General features: G+C 36.2%; 1 protein-coding gene across 1 annotated transcript in view; it reads left to right on the plus strand.

Annotated features, from left to right (window-relative positions):
- The window catches only part of RNGTT (RNA guanylyltransferase and 5'-phosphatase), a 173,417-nt gene that overhangs the window by 24,651 nt on the left and 132,180 nt on the right, over positions 1 to 16,586 (plus strand). The window lies entirely within an intron of this gene.

Raw genomic sequence — 16,586 nt, forward strand, 5'->3', positions numbered from 1 at the left:
CAGATTGGTATGTCTTAGAACAAATACTAAGATGCTGTAAAATTACAATTAGTGCTATTCCATAGGGTTATAAGCTATTTTTCCACATTTCTTTTTTTGTTTGTATTCTCAGTATGAAGAGTCTTTCTTTGTCATATCTTATGTTACCCATTTGGAAAATTGAAGTCTTATGGAATATTCTTATTTTCTTACTCAAATGCACAGGATGCATACATTCTGAATACTGGAATAATTACATAGAAAATAGTAGTGCACGTGGAAGACTGCCTTTAGTGAAAGAAATTAAAGTGCACATGTAATTTCTTGTAGGAATTTTCAGTATTTTGGACATCCTATCCTGTGTTTTTAGAGTTCTAGAATGGTGACAAAACAGAATGGATGAAGAATAAAACTGAGGGAACTAAACAGTTCTCTTAAATTTTCTCAAAACATAATAACTTGTAGTTGATTATGGAGATACGCAGACTGATAGGTATATTCAGGGAAGAAAATGGTGCTACAAAGATCCAGTGTTAATGAAATTTGGCTGAAGGAATGTTGTGAAAGGGAGATTAAAGATGAAAACCTGAGCTATCATTTGGACATTTAGACACTGTGCATGATAGCTACCCTAATCAACAATGAAAAATGACTAAGGCACTTTTTACATTGGATATGCTTCTGATTATTTTGTTGTTTTCCAATGATCCGGACTCCATATGCAATTAAACAAATTTTCATTAATTATTCTGAATGCTTGTGTTGACAGGCATGACCTTCCTGAATTTAATATTAAGACATCAGTTAATGGCGATCCATTTATGGGTCCCCTGTTTACTTTATCTGGAGATGAAACCCCTGTCATCAAATATCTCTGAAGTGTGGTTTAGATGCAGCAGTCTAGGGTTTGCCTATTACAATATTACTTGGCTTGCATGCGTTTGTTTTGTTTTGTTTTGTTTGCTCTCTTTGCTTAAAAAAGCACTGCTGTTTCATCGACCCAATCAGACTTACAGAAAAGCAGATGCTTAACTAATAACTTTATATTATACTTTCTCACTTAAATAAAACACTCTTATCTCAGTTAATGGCAGTATTTGCTCAACTTAGCCAAACTTCTTAAATTTCACCATTGTTAAATACCTGCATTTTATTTCTGCAGCAGCAGTTCTCTAGAGGTTCCATAGCTGAAGCCTTTATTTGTAGATTGTCTTAACTGACATGTAGCATCAGTAATTTCATAGAGGACTTTTACTTTTCTCCAAAGGCATTTGCTACTCCTAGATTTTAACTGGAGCTGAATTTTCGCTCTTCTGGTTTAAGAGCTGTGTTGTTGGTGGGGTTTTGTTTGTTTGTTTTTCAGTGGTAGAACAGTGCATGTTTTCTTGCTTTCTTAGTGTTGTTATATTTTTCTACCTGTAACTTCAAAAAAAAGAAAGTATTTCCCTAAATGACAGAACATTATTTATCATCTTGTATTGACTAAATAATGTGAAATTGATTAGTTAAATTATTTGACAGTGATTCTATAAAATGCTTTGGGAAAATTTACCGGAGTAGTATCTTACTTCTGCAAATACGTGGGTTCTGAGTCTGCTGTGGGTCAAAATTCATCCTTCTCCATTCTCTTGGAGCTCTGAGTTCAAAATCTTTTGACTTATCCTTGCTTAGTCTGTCCTGATTCGCAGAGTTTGTGCCTACACCATGGTCTTGCTTGTTGTGTGCCTGGTTTCCAGAGCCCTTGTTCCATGAGCATCATCAAGGCACACCTTCTTGTTCTCTCTCCAGCTTTCCTTCTGGAGAATGTTTGCTCCAAAGGAAAATGCAGTGTGAACAAATACTTCTCCCCTCCTGTTTATAAATGCTTATGTGTAAAGATGTGTACGTTTGCATTTCAGGTTTACACAAATGAACTTAAAAGAGCTTTGAGGCTCGCTTAGCATTGGCTCCCTTTGGAAAAATTTTTCCTTTGTGCCAGCTATTTGTGTGTATGTAAATATTAGATGCAATTCACTCCATTTTGGGGGAAAAACACCTCTAAAATCATATTGCTTTAAATTATTATTACAAAAAAAATATATCACTGAATTCTGCAGCTATTCTTACTGCTTTGGTGTAAATTCTGTTCTGGATATTTATTGGAACAGTTGTCAAACCTCTGGTGTCTTAAAAATAATTTTAATGCTAATCTATTCATAAGACACAGAAGTCCAAAGGGCAGATTTCTCACTACTAAAATCATGCCTTTTTGGCTTTGTTGAGATGAAATATATGTTGTGTGTTAACAGTAGCTACAAGGTATGTACTGGTTTACAAATGTATCCAATTTTGTAGTGCTGTATTTCTGAAATAGTAGTTGCTATCTGAGTAAGCTAATTGTAACAGTATGTTCAAGGCATACTGTATGACTCTGTGTTATCAACTTTGTACTGTAAAGTGATTAACCCAGGTGGTTAGCGGCTTGCTGTATCCCTTGATATGTATCTCATTAATACTGTTTGTAGCAGATGTTTGTTCTAATGAGTGGAGCTGAATGTTCAGACAGGAGTAGGGTTGGTAAAGTAATGAGACACCAGTTTTGAAAAAGAGACTATTAGCACTAAGAATAATAAAAAGCTTTAAAATGTCTGTGGAATAATTCAAATTAATACAATCAAATAGGACTAGGTTTTATAATGGTAAAATGTGACCTGAACTAAATGCAAGCTATTAAGGGGCGTAAGTTATTTTCCTACATTTGTATGAGTACCTTTTTATTTTTCACATCTGTACACATGCAGTTTTAGTAAAAAATAATAAATATGATCATAATACTATGGCTGTTCAATTATGGTAAGGCAGCTATTTACAAAAATGCAGAACAGGTAGCTCTTGCCAAAGGCTATTATATTTGAAAAATATTCATGCAAATTTGATGGCTTGCAGATATCTAAATGCTAACAAATAGATACAGAATGTAAAGCAGCTCTTTGAGAATTGCTGCTAATTATCTAAAAGGTGTTTGTAACAAAATAGCTAGGAACATCTATGAAGTTAGGGGTTTTTTTTAATGATTAGCAAATTACATTTTAGAAAAAAGGCTGGTTGCCTAAATAATTCTCATTTTGTTGGTAACATAATACAAAATAAAAATAGTAAAGCTACATTTAACTGTATGATAAAACTGGTGGCCAAATTTTTTGGATTGTTTTTATGAATCAAATAATGTTGATTCATCCAAAGCATGTACGTTACTATCTTATCAAACTTATGATAGCTTCCCAGGTTTCTTTACTTTAGCTTTTTGTACAAATTGAAGAGAATTTTAAAATTACTGGCAGTTGCAGCCTCTTCAGAAACTTATTTGTGACCATTACTACCAGAAGGAAGTCTACTAGGTGTGTTTTAAGATAACTTTTCATGCATGTTGTTAAAATGTAATGAAGATGAGGTAGAAGTTTCTTCCTGAATTTGCATGGCTAAATACTTTTTCCTTTCCCTATTTGATCCTTTACATGATGAGATGAAGCTTACATGCATAACTGAGAAATTGCAGATTCCTAATATGAGAAGTTATCTAAAAGTCATTTGTGACAAGAGTAACTTGTGAAAGGGTGATCATTGCTAAAGAACCAGCTCTAAAAAATGGAGAAAACTGAGAAACAGATTTTTTGTTTTAGAAATTAAGAGGTAAAAGAAACTAGCCTAAAATCAGGTGGCAAGGAAGAAAAAAGGTAGCCTGTCTGCAGAGGATTAAAGAAGAGACAGTTGAATGGGTTCATGGAAAAACTATTATCCCTGAGAGACAGGAGGAGGTTAGAGAGAAAGTTGGGATAATAATGAGGATGAAGGAGGACAGAGAAGATTGGAGGGTAGTGCTAATCCAATTAAAAAGCAAATCTATGCATTTGAGAACTCATTATTAAGAACAAGAGACTGGCTTGTCATGAAAGCAGATCTAGAGAATGGAAAGATTGTCTCCTGGGAGCAAAGATATTAATGTGGAGTTGAACTTGTAGCAGACTCTGTTGGGAATGAGAAAGAAGCCATAGATTAATTTTCAGATTGGTACAGATGACATGACCAGATTCTCATGGATGTGGAATTTTATGTCCAGTAGTGGAAAATGCCTGAAGTAGAGGTTTACACAATTGTTAGTGGATTCTTTCCTAATTTAGAGGAGGGAGACAAAAATGTAGGATGTTGAGATTTGACAGATGGCTTTGGAAATGGTGCTAACAGGAAGGTTTTGGGCCATTAATCACTGGAAAGCATTTGTAAGTAAAGAGCTTTTCTCAAGGTGTGAATGCCCCCTTTCTGGGCACCTTGCTTTCTGACCCTAGATGGCTAGTGAATAAGTGAATTATTATATATTGTGTTTCGAGTGTCTTCCCATTTAGGCATGTTTAAGGTTATATATGTTTATGGTCTTGGGGTCAGGAAGGAGCATTTGCCTCCTAATGGTAGAATGGGCTGAAGAACCCACAGGAGAATCATCTGGGCACTTTTAAACCACACCTTCCTTTCCTTTCCCTTCCTCCTCTTCCCACTTATCTTAAGGAATAGACTTAAATATTTTTCAGTTTTGCACCATTGCTTGGTAATGCTGTGTATCCCTTCTTCTGTGGTTGGGGCATGTTTCTATGGTCTGAAATTTTAAAGGGCAGAAATATTCAGGAGTTTGGGCATGTACCAAACAGACTTTTCAGGACCAAATGGATTTTTTTTATAGGAGTGACAGGTTTTGTGAACAACTGGGCTTAACTCAAGTGGTTTGATTCCAAGTTAAATGAACTTTATTCAAATCATGTGCTTATGTAACTATCAACAATGGGGAAAGCCTCAACTGTTGCGTGCTAATTATACATTGTTCGTGTGTGGGGGCAGCTACTCTTCAGACATTTGTTATTATTTTCATTGAATATCTGAAAGTAATAGTTGTAAGGGTTTTTCTATTATTTCCATGAAGCTGTCAAAATGGGATGGTATTTAAAAGGAAGATTTGGAACAAAAACCTTAATTGAAAGGGTAAAGTGACTGTTGCTACTCCCCTGTTCCTAATGCTGCACTGTTTTATTGCATGCTACATTTTTAAGGCCTTGGGAAGGGAAATGCAGTTTTTGTTTACATGGCATAGTCCCTTGTGTTCCTTCTTTGTAATTATTTTAACTAGTTCTTTAAGAGAAAACAAGCTTGCCCATTTTTAAACTAGTTTTGTAGTTCTACAGCTGGAAGAACCTTGGTTTAGGATGAGTCTGGACTCCATGTGGGATTTATTTCCCTGAATTTATTTTGAATAATATACTTAATTGGAGATAGCATATATTTTGGCTGGAAACTGAAGTTGTGAAAGTTATTGAAATGGTTGTAATAAAGCTTCCCCCCCCCCCTTCCAGTCAAGATTAAAAGCTATAAATAGCTTTTATAGACTACAATACTCATCAGTTGTTAGGAACCTGCAGTTTAGCTTTTAAGTGTGTAATGATAACGTAATGTCAAGCTTCTGCAAAAGTATATAAAGGTCACATATACGATTCTGGATTATAATGTATAAACTGCCTTTCTAATGATTATTGAAAAGAGCAATTCATAGATATTAGGCACTCTAAGCAGCATTCCTCTTAATTTTCTGAAAAAGCAGATGCCTAATTCATGGTTTTATTTTGTGTGTTTAGGTAGGAGGGGAAGAGAAGATGGGATGGGGAGGCAGGAACTATGTGTTTTGAGACTAGAAAGTTGGGGGGTTAGTAGCTGAGATGTGAGTCTTTGCTCAATCTGCATCTTAATAATTATCCCTTTATATTTGTGTTGGGCAATAAATTTAGGATTGCAAGACTGATATCAGCCTGTTTCCCACAGCATTAGAACCTATGAATATTGTATGCTTACTTGAGATTTTATTTGAGAGTACAAGAATAAAACTTTGATAAGTTGAGGTAAGATTAAGGGCACTTTCAGCATGTTTAGTATGTCCCCTGTCTGAAGGTAAAGACGTTCTAGCTCAGGGTGAAGAAGCTTTAGCACAAGGTGGCCTCATCATCTTCACCTGTTGACATGTTGTCAAAGGGCATGTTGTCCTTTTCTCCTTTTTTACCTATTGTACAGGGAATGAGAGCATGCCTAGACTTTGGCTAGCAGACTGACTCTGACAGCAGAAAAGGAGTTGTCAGGTTTTGATAGCCAGACTCATGGGTGTCACCAGATAATTCATCGGTTCTATTTAACTATATTGATTATGAACCAGGAGAGGTCTCTCTTGATTGAGAGACTACAGGTCAAACGGGGCAGCACAGAGTGTCATAAGGTGTTAGACTAATATCTGGAACTACTGGGTATAAATATTGTTACTCCTAAGAAGTTCCTACAAGGCAGTATTATTTAACGTAGAGATGTATATTATAGATCAAGTCTGCTAGTTTCACAGCTGTTGGGCTAGGTTGAAATTGTTTTTTATCTTAATGCTGTGTTTGGAATGGGTGGTTTGGGGTGGGGTGGTGGTGGGTTATTTATTTATGTGTTTATTACTAAGGCACATCCGTATCATTTTGCTGCTTCTCCATCTCCTGAAGTCTGTTTTTTAAATCATTGAATCAATGTAGAGGAATGAATAAAGAGGTGTGACAGAACATGTCATCCCAGTCTGGATCCAAATTGACTCGAATAGCCAAAGAAGGCATTCTTACTCTAGGTTGTGGTTTCTCATTTCTATGTGCCTGCAACAGTGTCAAGACTCTGAAAATAAGTGGGAGAAGGAAGCTGTTGTTTTTGTGTCCCTTTCTTAAGTAGTTAAGGAGCACTGCTGATGTGATACCATACAGAAAGTATATTTTGTGAAGTACCAGGCTTGATGCTCCACAGTTCTGAAGCCTTTTGACAGCTCATGAGGTTTTATGGTCACAATTTTGAGCTCTTTGAAAAGTACTACTTAACTGATTATTCATATATAACTATTTGAATTTTTGGACAGATTGTCTTCTAAGCAAGGTCTTTTGTTTGTTTATAAATAGTTAATGCATTAAAATGCTTATTATGTAGCTTGTGCTATGAATACTAATCTTAGAGTATTCAACTGTAGTCCTAAAATGTTCTAATTAGATCAAGATAAATGGTGTTCCTGCGTGTGTACCTGATGTTCAAGCAACAACTATCAGTGATTACTGGTTTACTTATTTATTTTCCTTTCTCCCAGACCACTTTTAATAGTGGAACAGCACGTCCTGTGCTGCTGGTTCTCTTGCGGGGATTACAGGCACATCCATGAAGTGTAATGGCTTAAGCTTATTCAGGGAAGAATGACATTCAGTTTGTAAAGTTTAACTGTACAAATATCTAGGGCAGCCCTTTCCCTTGGAGCTGATCTTCTAATCTGTGAGCAAAAATGGCAGTCGTGCTCTTCCATGGCTTGTGCCAGTGATGTAGACAGAGCTGACCCAGCATACAGCATAATCAGTTCAAAGTTAAGGGAACCTCCTTTTTCAAAGCTGTAGTACTCTTTTCTTGACTGCCACATTATGGGCCTCCATGAGAGATGTTATGGTTCTCTTGCTTGGGGAAAGAAGGAATGTAACTGCTTGTCATCTGATGCTAAATTCATTCGTTTTTCTTTCTTATACCGTTGTGTAACTGCTGCTTTGCAATTTTTTTTTTTTTTTGAGCCCATTGCTTCAGGCATGAATTTCCCTCTAAATCTCCAAGATATTTTCAGACTAAATTTTGTGGAGGAGGGTGGAGTCAAACAAGTTCAAGCAAGCTTGAAGCTCAATATCTGCAATAAATAATAATAATAATAAGTTATGAAAGAATTCAGTAGTTCAGTCAAGCTTGAGATATAATTTGTTCCATTAATCTTGTAGCTTTTTAAAAAAGTAATCAGAACATTATACTGTACAGTTGTTTTCCAATAGTGTTCCTTCCTCTAATGTAGAAGTGTACTTTGATATGTACTTGACCGCTTAGCATCATTAAAATTTGGGTGAACCAAAGAGAATCTAGTATTTAAAATAAATCTGTTAGTATACAGATTCTGTTACTGGGTCACATCTTTTCTAGCTAGTTAACAATTCTTCTTTTGTTTTACACCAGATTCGTCATAATGCACTATAAGTACTCTTCAATATATAGTAGTTGTAGATGAATTTACCCTTTGTTGTAGGTCAAATAATGATAACAAGACAACTTTAGATTTAACCAATAAGGTTTAATATCCTTTTCGAAATAAAGAAACAAAGCTCCCACACCACTCTAACTTAATTAAAACCCTGGAAGGCAGTCAAGAAAAACATTGTAACTGGATAGTCTTTTTTAACCTTGCTAAATTCTAGGTTTTACCAGCTCTGTTTCAGAGTTTCACAGTCTAATAATACTTTAGATAGAAAATGTAGTTTTACATGGGCTTTGAATTTGCCATCTGTTAAATTAATTAAAGGCATCTTTATCCTTGATTAATAAAACAGGAAAAACTAAAGTTTGAACTCAGTCTAAACTATGATACTTTATTAGGAGAAATTATACCAGTTTCCACACTTATGCATTTTTCCATGCTCCATAGTATTACCCTTATCTTCTTTATTCAAAAACTGACTTCCCTATTAATACTGGTGCTCATAGTATCCCAGGTGAAGGAATACCAATAAGTTGTATAATGATGCAACATTATTTCTGTATTATGCACCATCCTGTTAGTTATGTGACCTAATTTTTTATCTGCTGGGTTTTTTTGACTGCAGATGCATTTCTGTGCTCTCACTGACCTCTAAAAAGTAGCTGCTATGTTAGCTTTCTCAGCCGACAGTTAATTTAGAACCTTGTAAGGTGAGGAAGTGTGGTTGTATCTCTCTCTTCCTGCCTGTGTCTTGGTACCTTTTGGATATTGAAACTTGCATTGTTCGTTACTGTAGTTTGGGGCATTCTGAGGATTTCAGTAGTAAATGTGGTCATCTGCAGATTCACTGCATCACTTTTGATGATTTTCAGGGTCATAACAGTCACAAAAATACCTTCTTGACCTTCGGTTGTCAAGGGGAGCAAATGAAAAGGGAAATTTGCATTCAGAGTTTAAAGGAGAGTAGTGGCAGACTAGAATAAGAAAAAATAATGTGCTGTTGAGTGAGATAATAGTGGAGGAGACAGATGAGTAGTAAAGATTATGGAGACTGAATACATGTATAAGCTATGGGGTATCTGTTATCCTACAGTGGTAACTTGCACAAAGTGTATATATGCCAGGAATACCACCTTAACAAATTTTGTGGAAATGAAGTTCTGTGGTCTCCAATAAGCAGGATGAATTGATGAATTAATTAATCAATACCTGGAGGTAATTAAGATACGTGTAGGCATGGCACTTAGGGACATGGTTTAGTGGCGGGCTTGGCAGGGTTAGGTTTATGACTGGACCCAATGATCTTAAAGGTCTTTTCCAACCTAAATGATTCTATGATTCTATGAATATCAAAGTTAAGCGTAGCCCTTTCATTGTGATATATGAGGTGATCAATAAGACAAGAAAATTATTTTTCCATACTAGCATCAAGTCAGGGCAGCAGTAGCTTGAACAAGTGATTCAGAACATGAAGCTGGACATTGGGAACCTTTAATTTCTCATGAAATTAGACATTGGTGTAGCAGATATGCTAGGATAACTTGACTATAACATGAGTATCGGAAAGCATTCATTGTTTAGGAAAGATGCAAAATAAAGTTTGAGGGATAACATTTTATTTTCATAATAGTTGAAGGATAAAAAAATGTTACAGAGTTCAAGTTTTTAAAAAAATCACTACAGGATTGTTAAGGTAAACTTCTGGGTTACTGCTGAATCTGCTGCAGATACCCAACCTGATCAGAGTTGCCACTATGAGCACACTTTAACATCTAATGCAGGTTAAGTGTCTTGATCTCCATTGATGTAGTAAAAGTTTAGCCGACAGAGTTATTGAAGCATGGGGAGCAATTTATATCACCCTAAAGTAGACGCCTTACAATTATGGAACTTGATCAGAAGCTGAATTCTACCCTCTTTCAAGGGTGGAGAATTGGTGGAGGATTTTGACCAGTGACAAATCCAGGTGCTTTGGGACGTGATAAGAGATACAAGAGATACATTTACTTACCAAACAGCAGCCTAGTAACACAGTATTTTAGTATTAAGAAAAAAAAAAAGTCTTGATTGTAGAAGATAAGTTTGGGTCATTGATGAAAAGGCTTTGCTTTAAACTTGGAACATTATGATTGTAATGAGAGGTAAAAGTAGATCAGTAATGTAGGTTCTCTCTTTCTAAAATGACGGATTTGGATAAATTAAGGGAAGTAGTTAATGGAATCAGAAGGACTGAGGAACACAGTCTTTATTATAGATGAGGAATGGTATTTCCTCTGAGTTCAACCATTTTGGTAGAAGTTTGTATACCATGTAAAAGGAAGGTAGTTTTTTTGACACAGGAATAGTGGTGGATCTCATGCTTCTGGACTTTGGCAAAATTTTGATTTATTATAGAGACTAAGGCTAATGAAGATTGCTAGAATTGTAAGATACCCGAAGAATGGATTGAAAGAAAATGGCAGTGGATGGTTTTGGAAGAAAATATATAGAAAGCCACAAGTGGAGATCTTGAATATTAATTTTATATTGTCATTAAGAATTCTGAAACAGAAACTAAGTATGTTCTGACAAAGAAATTTAGAATTTGAATTATCAAGTCAAATACATAATTCTACAGCTGCTTCTGTGTAGCAGTGTTTCTTGCTGGCTGATACGCTATGTATTTGTGCAAGTGAAGATGCGTGCACAAGTTTGAAAATGGTATTTGTGACAGAGCTGTCAGTGTGCTGATTAAAAAGACATCGTTTTCCTTTTGTTTACACACTGAAAATAATATGAGTCTTCACATAACTTCCTGTGTTAGTGTCCCTGTATCCAGGCTTTGTCATCCTTCAGGAGACATAGTCTGAAGCAGTGACCATTGCCAGCAGCAATTAATACAAGAGAAGAAAGCAAGCTGAGCCTTCCCTATTTATCGGGACTTTAGGGTGTGTTGCTCCATCTGCCACAGGCCAACTTCAAACTCGTCTAATTTAAACTGTTACTCTAGATCCAGCACAGTCTGGATTCAGGCCAGGACATGGAACTGCAGCGGCTTAGTGACACAGATAGATGATCTCCTACTGTCAGTGGATAGAGGGCAGTCATTAATTTTCATTCTCCTGGCCCCTTCTACAGTGTTTGATGGGTCTGGCCAGAAGTTGATGCCATCTTGCCAGGAGGGAGTGGCAGGGTCCAAAGTAAAGTGCTAAAGTGGCTTGGCCTCATCCTACATGATCGATCTATGGAGTGGCGACGTGCTTGTGATTTTGAAGTGTTGCCAAGAAATTGAAAATGGTATCTGCAACAGGATTTTGTTGTTGCCTCTGAGTCAGCGAACATATTAGCGATGCTAATTGCTATTCTGAGTTGGGTAATGTTTATTTGTGTGGGAGGGCAGCTCTTTCACAAGACTGAATTCTAGGCTGTGTAATGAACTCCCCTGGGAATGGAGAGCTGCAGTGTATTTTGCGCTTAGAGTTGATGATGGAATTTCTTACATTTTGCCTTCTTTAATGTGATAATACAGGCACAAGCATATTTAAAAAGGAAAAAAAAAAAGCGACAACGATGATACTGTGTTGAAATAAATAATCTTCTTTGATATAGCCCATCTAAAGAAATACTGTGGGGCAAAGAAAGCTCCTATAGGAGCTGAATTTTTAAGCTTCCTTTAAAAAAATATTTCTAATCCATTTGCTACTTGTAGTTTTTTTCAGAAAATTAATTTTGTGTTGAACTCAAACTCAGAAGTTGAGGTCTCAAAGTTTGAGGAAGCTGTGCTATATTTTTTTATTATACTTCAGGTTTTAAAACTCCTATAAAGTAAAAAATTAACATATGTAACCTTATTGCTAGGATGGTTGCTGGGATTTTTGGCTGAGGGAAATCAGTTAAACGTAGGTAAGGCACATGATAGAATTGAAGTCAGTGGCAAAACTTCTTTTACCTTCTAGGAGATCAATTTCACTCTAAATGTGCTTTGGCAAGCACTATGCTCAATGTGAGGTACTATGTTGGGGAGTATTTTCAAAGCCGGTTTTGTGAATCCTAATAAGCTGGGAAGGAGGATAGAGGCCACATGCTCTGGTGGGTGCAGTGTTGGATTTGGAGCTTGGGAGACACAGTTCTATTGTTGTTTCTGACTGAATGACTGTAGGTTGAGGGAGAGCAAGTAATTTGCCTTATTTTGCCGTAAATAATATTTTCCTGAAATGTACTTTCAAATTTAGTGGTGAAGAATTCTAAACATCCACATAAAGGAGAAACCTTAGTTTTTAACTTATCGAGTTAGCTCGGGTCAGCTTCGGAACTGCGTAAAAAACCACCACCAAACCACCACCACCACCAAACAAGCTAAAATAAAAATGGAAGTTTAATAAAATCATTCTTCTTGCATGTATTTTGGGCCCAACTGATGTAGACTGCATGAACAGGATATATGTGGAGGCAAATGAGCCTTTGAAACAGTTGCCTTTATTTGGGTATGCTAAAAATAATTGGTTTCTGAAGAGAAAACTTTTCAAGATGATATTTGGTGGTTAACATTTTTTAAAGTTTAAAGATTAAAGTTATTAATACTCTGGTAGGTGATTTGGAGATCTGCTTGTCTAATGCCAAGAGCTGTAACTCTTTGCTAATGAAATTTTCATCCTGTTTCCTGAATTATTGTGTTAATACTAATGTCCAATTAGAATTAATAACAGTCCTTGCCTCGGGACCAGAAGCGAATGAAAAGTAGCTTCTAATGAAACTTTAGATTTTAACATTTCTATGACTAGATATTTTATCTGCTTGTGAGATTAATCTGTGTGGACACCGTGACCCTTTTTTCTTTAACTCGCTTGTCGGAACTTTTGTTGCAATGGAAACTGGCTGTTCTATAGTGGTTGGATTGACAGTTTGCAGAGATGATGATGTTTGTCGCCAAAACACGAGTCTCCGCTTTTGTGTATAGTTATCAAAGGTGAATGAGCAGTTCTGTTACTGCTCTTATTGCTGCTCCAATCTTGCTCTTTTATTCACTTGTCTTGTTTTAAATTCAGATTGAGCCATCTGATACAGGACCATGTCATCTTGTGTACTTGCACAGAATCTAATACAATGGGGCCTGGTTACAAATTGGAGCTTTTGGGTGCTCACACAATGAAGATAACAAATGTAATAAATGTACAGCTCTAATAGCAAGTAGTGTTCACAATATGCAATACAATGCATGATAGTTAAGCTCCTACGTGCTGTTTTAGTTCCTGTTGAATGTATTTGAGAAATCATCATCTTTCTTTACCTATGCAGTGCTGCCCAGAGGCATTCTCTCTATTTTGGTGTAAGTGCTTAATGCTGCTAATACCTTAATTAACTTCTTAAAATATAACTGGTCAGAACACATCCAAATAATATTCAGAAATAGACTGATCAGCAGTCTACAAGATTTCTCCAAGAAAGCTTGAAGTGTTGTCGGAGAACACTTAAAGCCTTATATTAAGCACATGAACTTACGCTTTTTGAGTTAAACAAGCAAACAAACAAAAAAATCCACCCACCCAACCAAAACCCCTCATTAATTAATAAATTCAGTTTCACCAAAAACTTGGTATGGTTGCATATCTCTTTTGCTTCTTGCACATTTTCAGTTATCAGCTGCTCGTAGAACACTTCTGGTTGTCACTCCATCCTTGACTAAATTTCTTCTGTCTTACGTTGGTAATAATTAGAATTTTGACAAATTCTGTTGTTTGGACCACATTCAGAGGTTTTTTTTTTTTTCAATAGTTTATTAAATTGGGGGTGGAGGTGTTTTCAGGCTTTCAGCTTAAAAAACCCAAACAAACAAAACCCTTTCAAAACAGACATATCTGGGTCAGGCTAATGTCTTTCTCATGCAGAGAGCTTGTTCAGCTTCTAAGTTAGGCAAGTATATTATCATGAGACCCATGACAGATAAGTCTACATCAAGGTAATTTATTGTCCTGAGACCAAATTTATTTATTTATTTATTGTCTTCAAAGTAAGCACATGGTGTTTCTCAGCAGCTCTCTTAAGTAAGATATAATTGTGATTCCTGGTGAACTTTGACTGGAAATCTTTTGCATGCAGTCATAAGACTTGCCATTGTCCCTGTCATTTAGAACTTGTGGTATAAACAGCTAACAGTGACAAATTTTAGAAAGAGAGAAATCATGGGAGAAGAGATGTAACATTAGTGCGGTGGTTTGAAAGAGGAGGAGGAAATCTCACCACTAGTGGTTGGTGGGCTATCCAGGTACCAACTCTTAAGTAAATTTCCATAGATTTTGTTTTGAATGAAAGTTCTAGAGAAAGTGGTGTTGTGTTAGTCTTAGTTTTGATGTCAAGTAATAGATTTTGATGAAATCTTCTGTATGTTGTCTGAACCTGTAGATGTTTTAGGTGGCTGAAAACAAAGCTTTTAGCTGTTTGTGGTTGTTTTTTTTTTTTTTTAAAGCAGTTGTAGGATCTCTTATTGTACCACATTTGTAATGATGATGCAAATATTTTTTTGGTTTTTTTTTTTTCCCAAGTGCTAGATCTCTTGAAGCATTAGGTGCTATTTTGTCATTGAAGCAAGTTACAAGAAAGCATGTAGTTAAAACAGCAGTGAATATGGGAGTGCAGAGATGGACAATTAAGGTTATTTATAAAATTAAAGTAGTGCACGTATTTTTTTTTTCTGTTACTTACACACCTCTTCTTCTCATTATTTCTTTAATTTTTGAGAAAAACACAACATGCTCTTTATAATTAGTTTTAGTTTTGAATAGATTTACATGGTGTGAAAAATGAATGTTGTCTGTATATTAGTCTTGATTCTGAAGAACTGGCTCCAATTTATCTAGTTGAATGTATATTGAATTAATTTTTTTCATAAACCATCTCACATGCAGCTTTCAGTTCTCCTAATCTTGCATTGATTTAATCTACTCCTCCCACCCTGACTTGAGGTTTTCTGCTCATGTATGTCTTTTTTTTTTTTTTTTTTCAACTGATATGTAACATCTTGAAGTACTCATACTGTTTGTGGAGAAACACTAGTTGAGCTGATCTACACTGAATTATGATTATGTTCAAAATGCTGAAAATATTTATTTAAGGTGCATGGGTGATACTGTGCTCCTGTAGTCAGATCTACTGTTTTCTAGAGGCAGGATCTGTGCAGACAACAGGACAGCTGCCTGTGTAGACCATTTGCCTGCAGGGTTTCTGGGGGATTCTTGCTGCTCTGTTTTGACAGCAGAGATCCTGTGGGCATTACTTGTAAGAGCAATGGTGAATTTTAGAAAAGACTACTGATAGCTTGTTATTTCTTCATAACCAGGACTTTCCAAGGAGAAATGGATGAATTATGAGAAGTACTGTCTTCCCCCCCTTACACGTATCCAAAGATTTTTACAAGTATGAAAAGATCTTTGGTGAATGAGTCTTGAAAATATGCTTGCTTGCTTGCTTTCAAAATATTCTGGTGTGGATGGTGAAATTCCTATAATCTTTTAATTGAGTGTTTCCCTATTCTGTGCCATCAAAGAAACTGTACTGCAATCCAAATGTGTTAGTTGCTCTGGGAAGATTTATATCCCTTTCCTATTTATATCAGAGGCTATTCAAGAACATTAAATGTTGTGAACTCTTAGAATCATTGAACTATCTTGACAGTTGATAGTGCTCCTATTTTCTTCTCTTTTGGGGTTTCTGTGTTTTTGACTTTTCTCAGTAGAACTTCTGTAGTAACACTTGTGCTTTTAGCACGTCTGTGTGCAAGGTGAAATGGGAGGATCAGTGAAAGAAAGCTTAGCTTAGGGTCATGGTCTCAGTTTTGGTGTAGACCACCAACACCGTTAGTTATGGCATGATAAGGCACAAATTCAATGACAGCAGCTCAGGTAGTAATTAGTAAAACCGACATAACTCAGGTTTGACTGAGACACAGAACTTGGACTTACTTTTGAGTCTTCATGTCAGCTTTGTCTCATATGCTTATTATTTGCACTGCTGTTAAGCCATGGTGTTTCCTGTCTGATCATTCGCTCACATCTTGATAACTATATTGTTCTTTTTGCCAGTCTTACTAAGTGCAATCACATCTTGTTGGTTCCAAAAAGGCACTTTTCTGGTCTTTTTTGCTTTGCCAACCTTCTGAGCCCCGCAACAGTTTCTTTCTTCCTTTACTGTGTCAGATTCAAGCTGCTAGTCTCCACTTTCAGCTGCTTGTGGTATATGCTCAGCACCATTATTAATTCTCATTCACGGCCAAGATGTTGACTTGCTGCATCTGGCCTTTGACACTAGCTTCCACCGAAATTGGTTCAGTTTATTTTCCCCAGTCAGAAGGTGTGCTCTCCTCGGCTACTGCACAAGTTTGAGAAGACTTTGTCTGCGCAAGCTGCCTTATTATTTTTCCTGAAATTCTACTTTAGTACTCTTATTGCAAAGATCAAAGAAAACTTTACAAAGGTAACTCAGGTGTGTTACAGCTATCATGCTGTTTAGCGTCACTTGTGGGTTTTGTCCTTTTTCACTACTCCTTTCTACTCAT

Source organism: Haliaeetus leucocephalus, unplaced genomic scaffold (assembly GCF_000737465.1).
Source record: "Haliaeetus leucocephalus isolate CR32 unplaced genomic scaffold, Haliaeetus_leucocephalus-4.0 Scaffold195, whole genome shotgun sequence".
Classification (NCBI taxonomy): Eukaryota; Metazoa; Chordata; class Aves; order Accipitriformes; family Accipitridae; genus Haliaeetus; species Haliaeetus leucocephalus.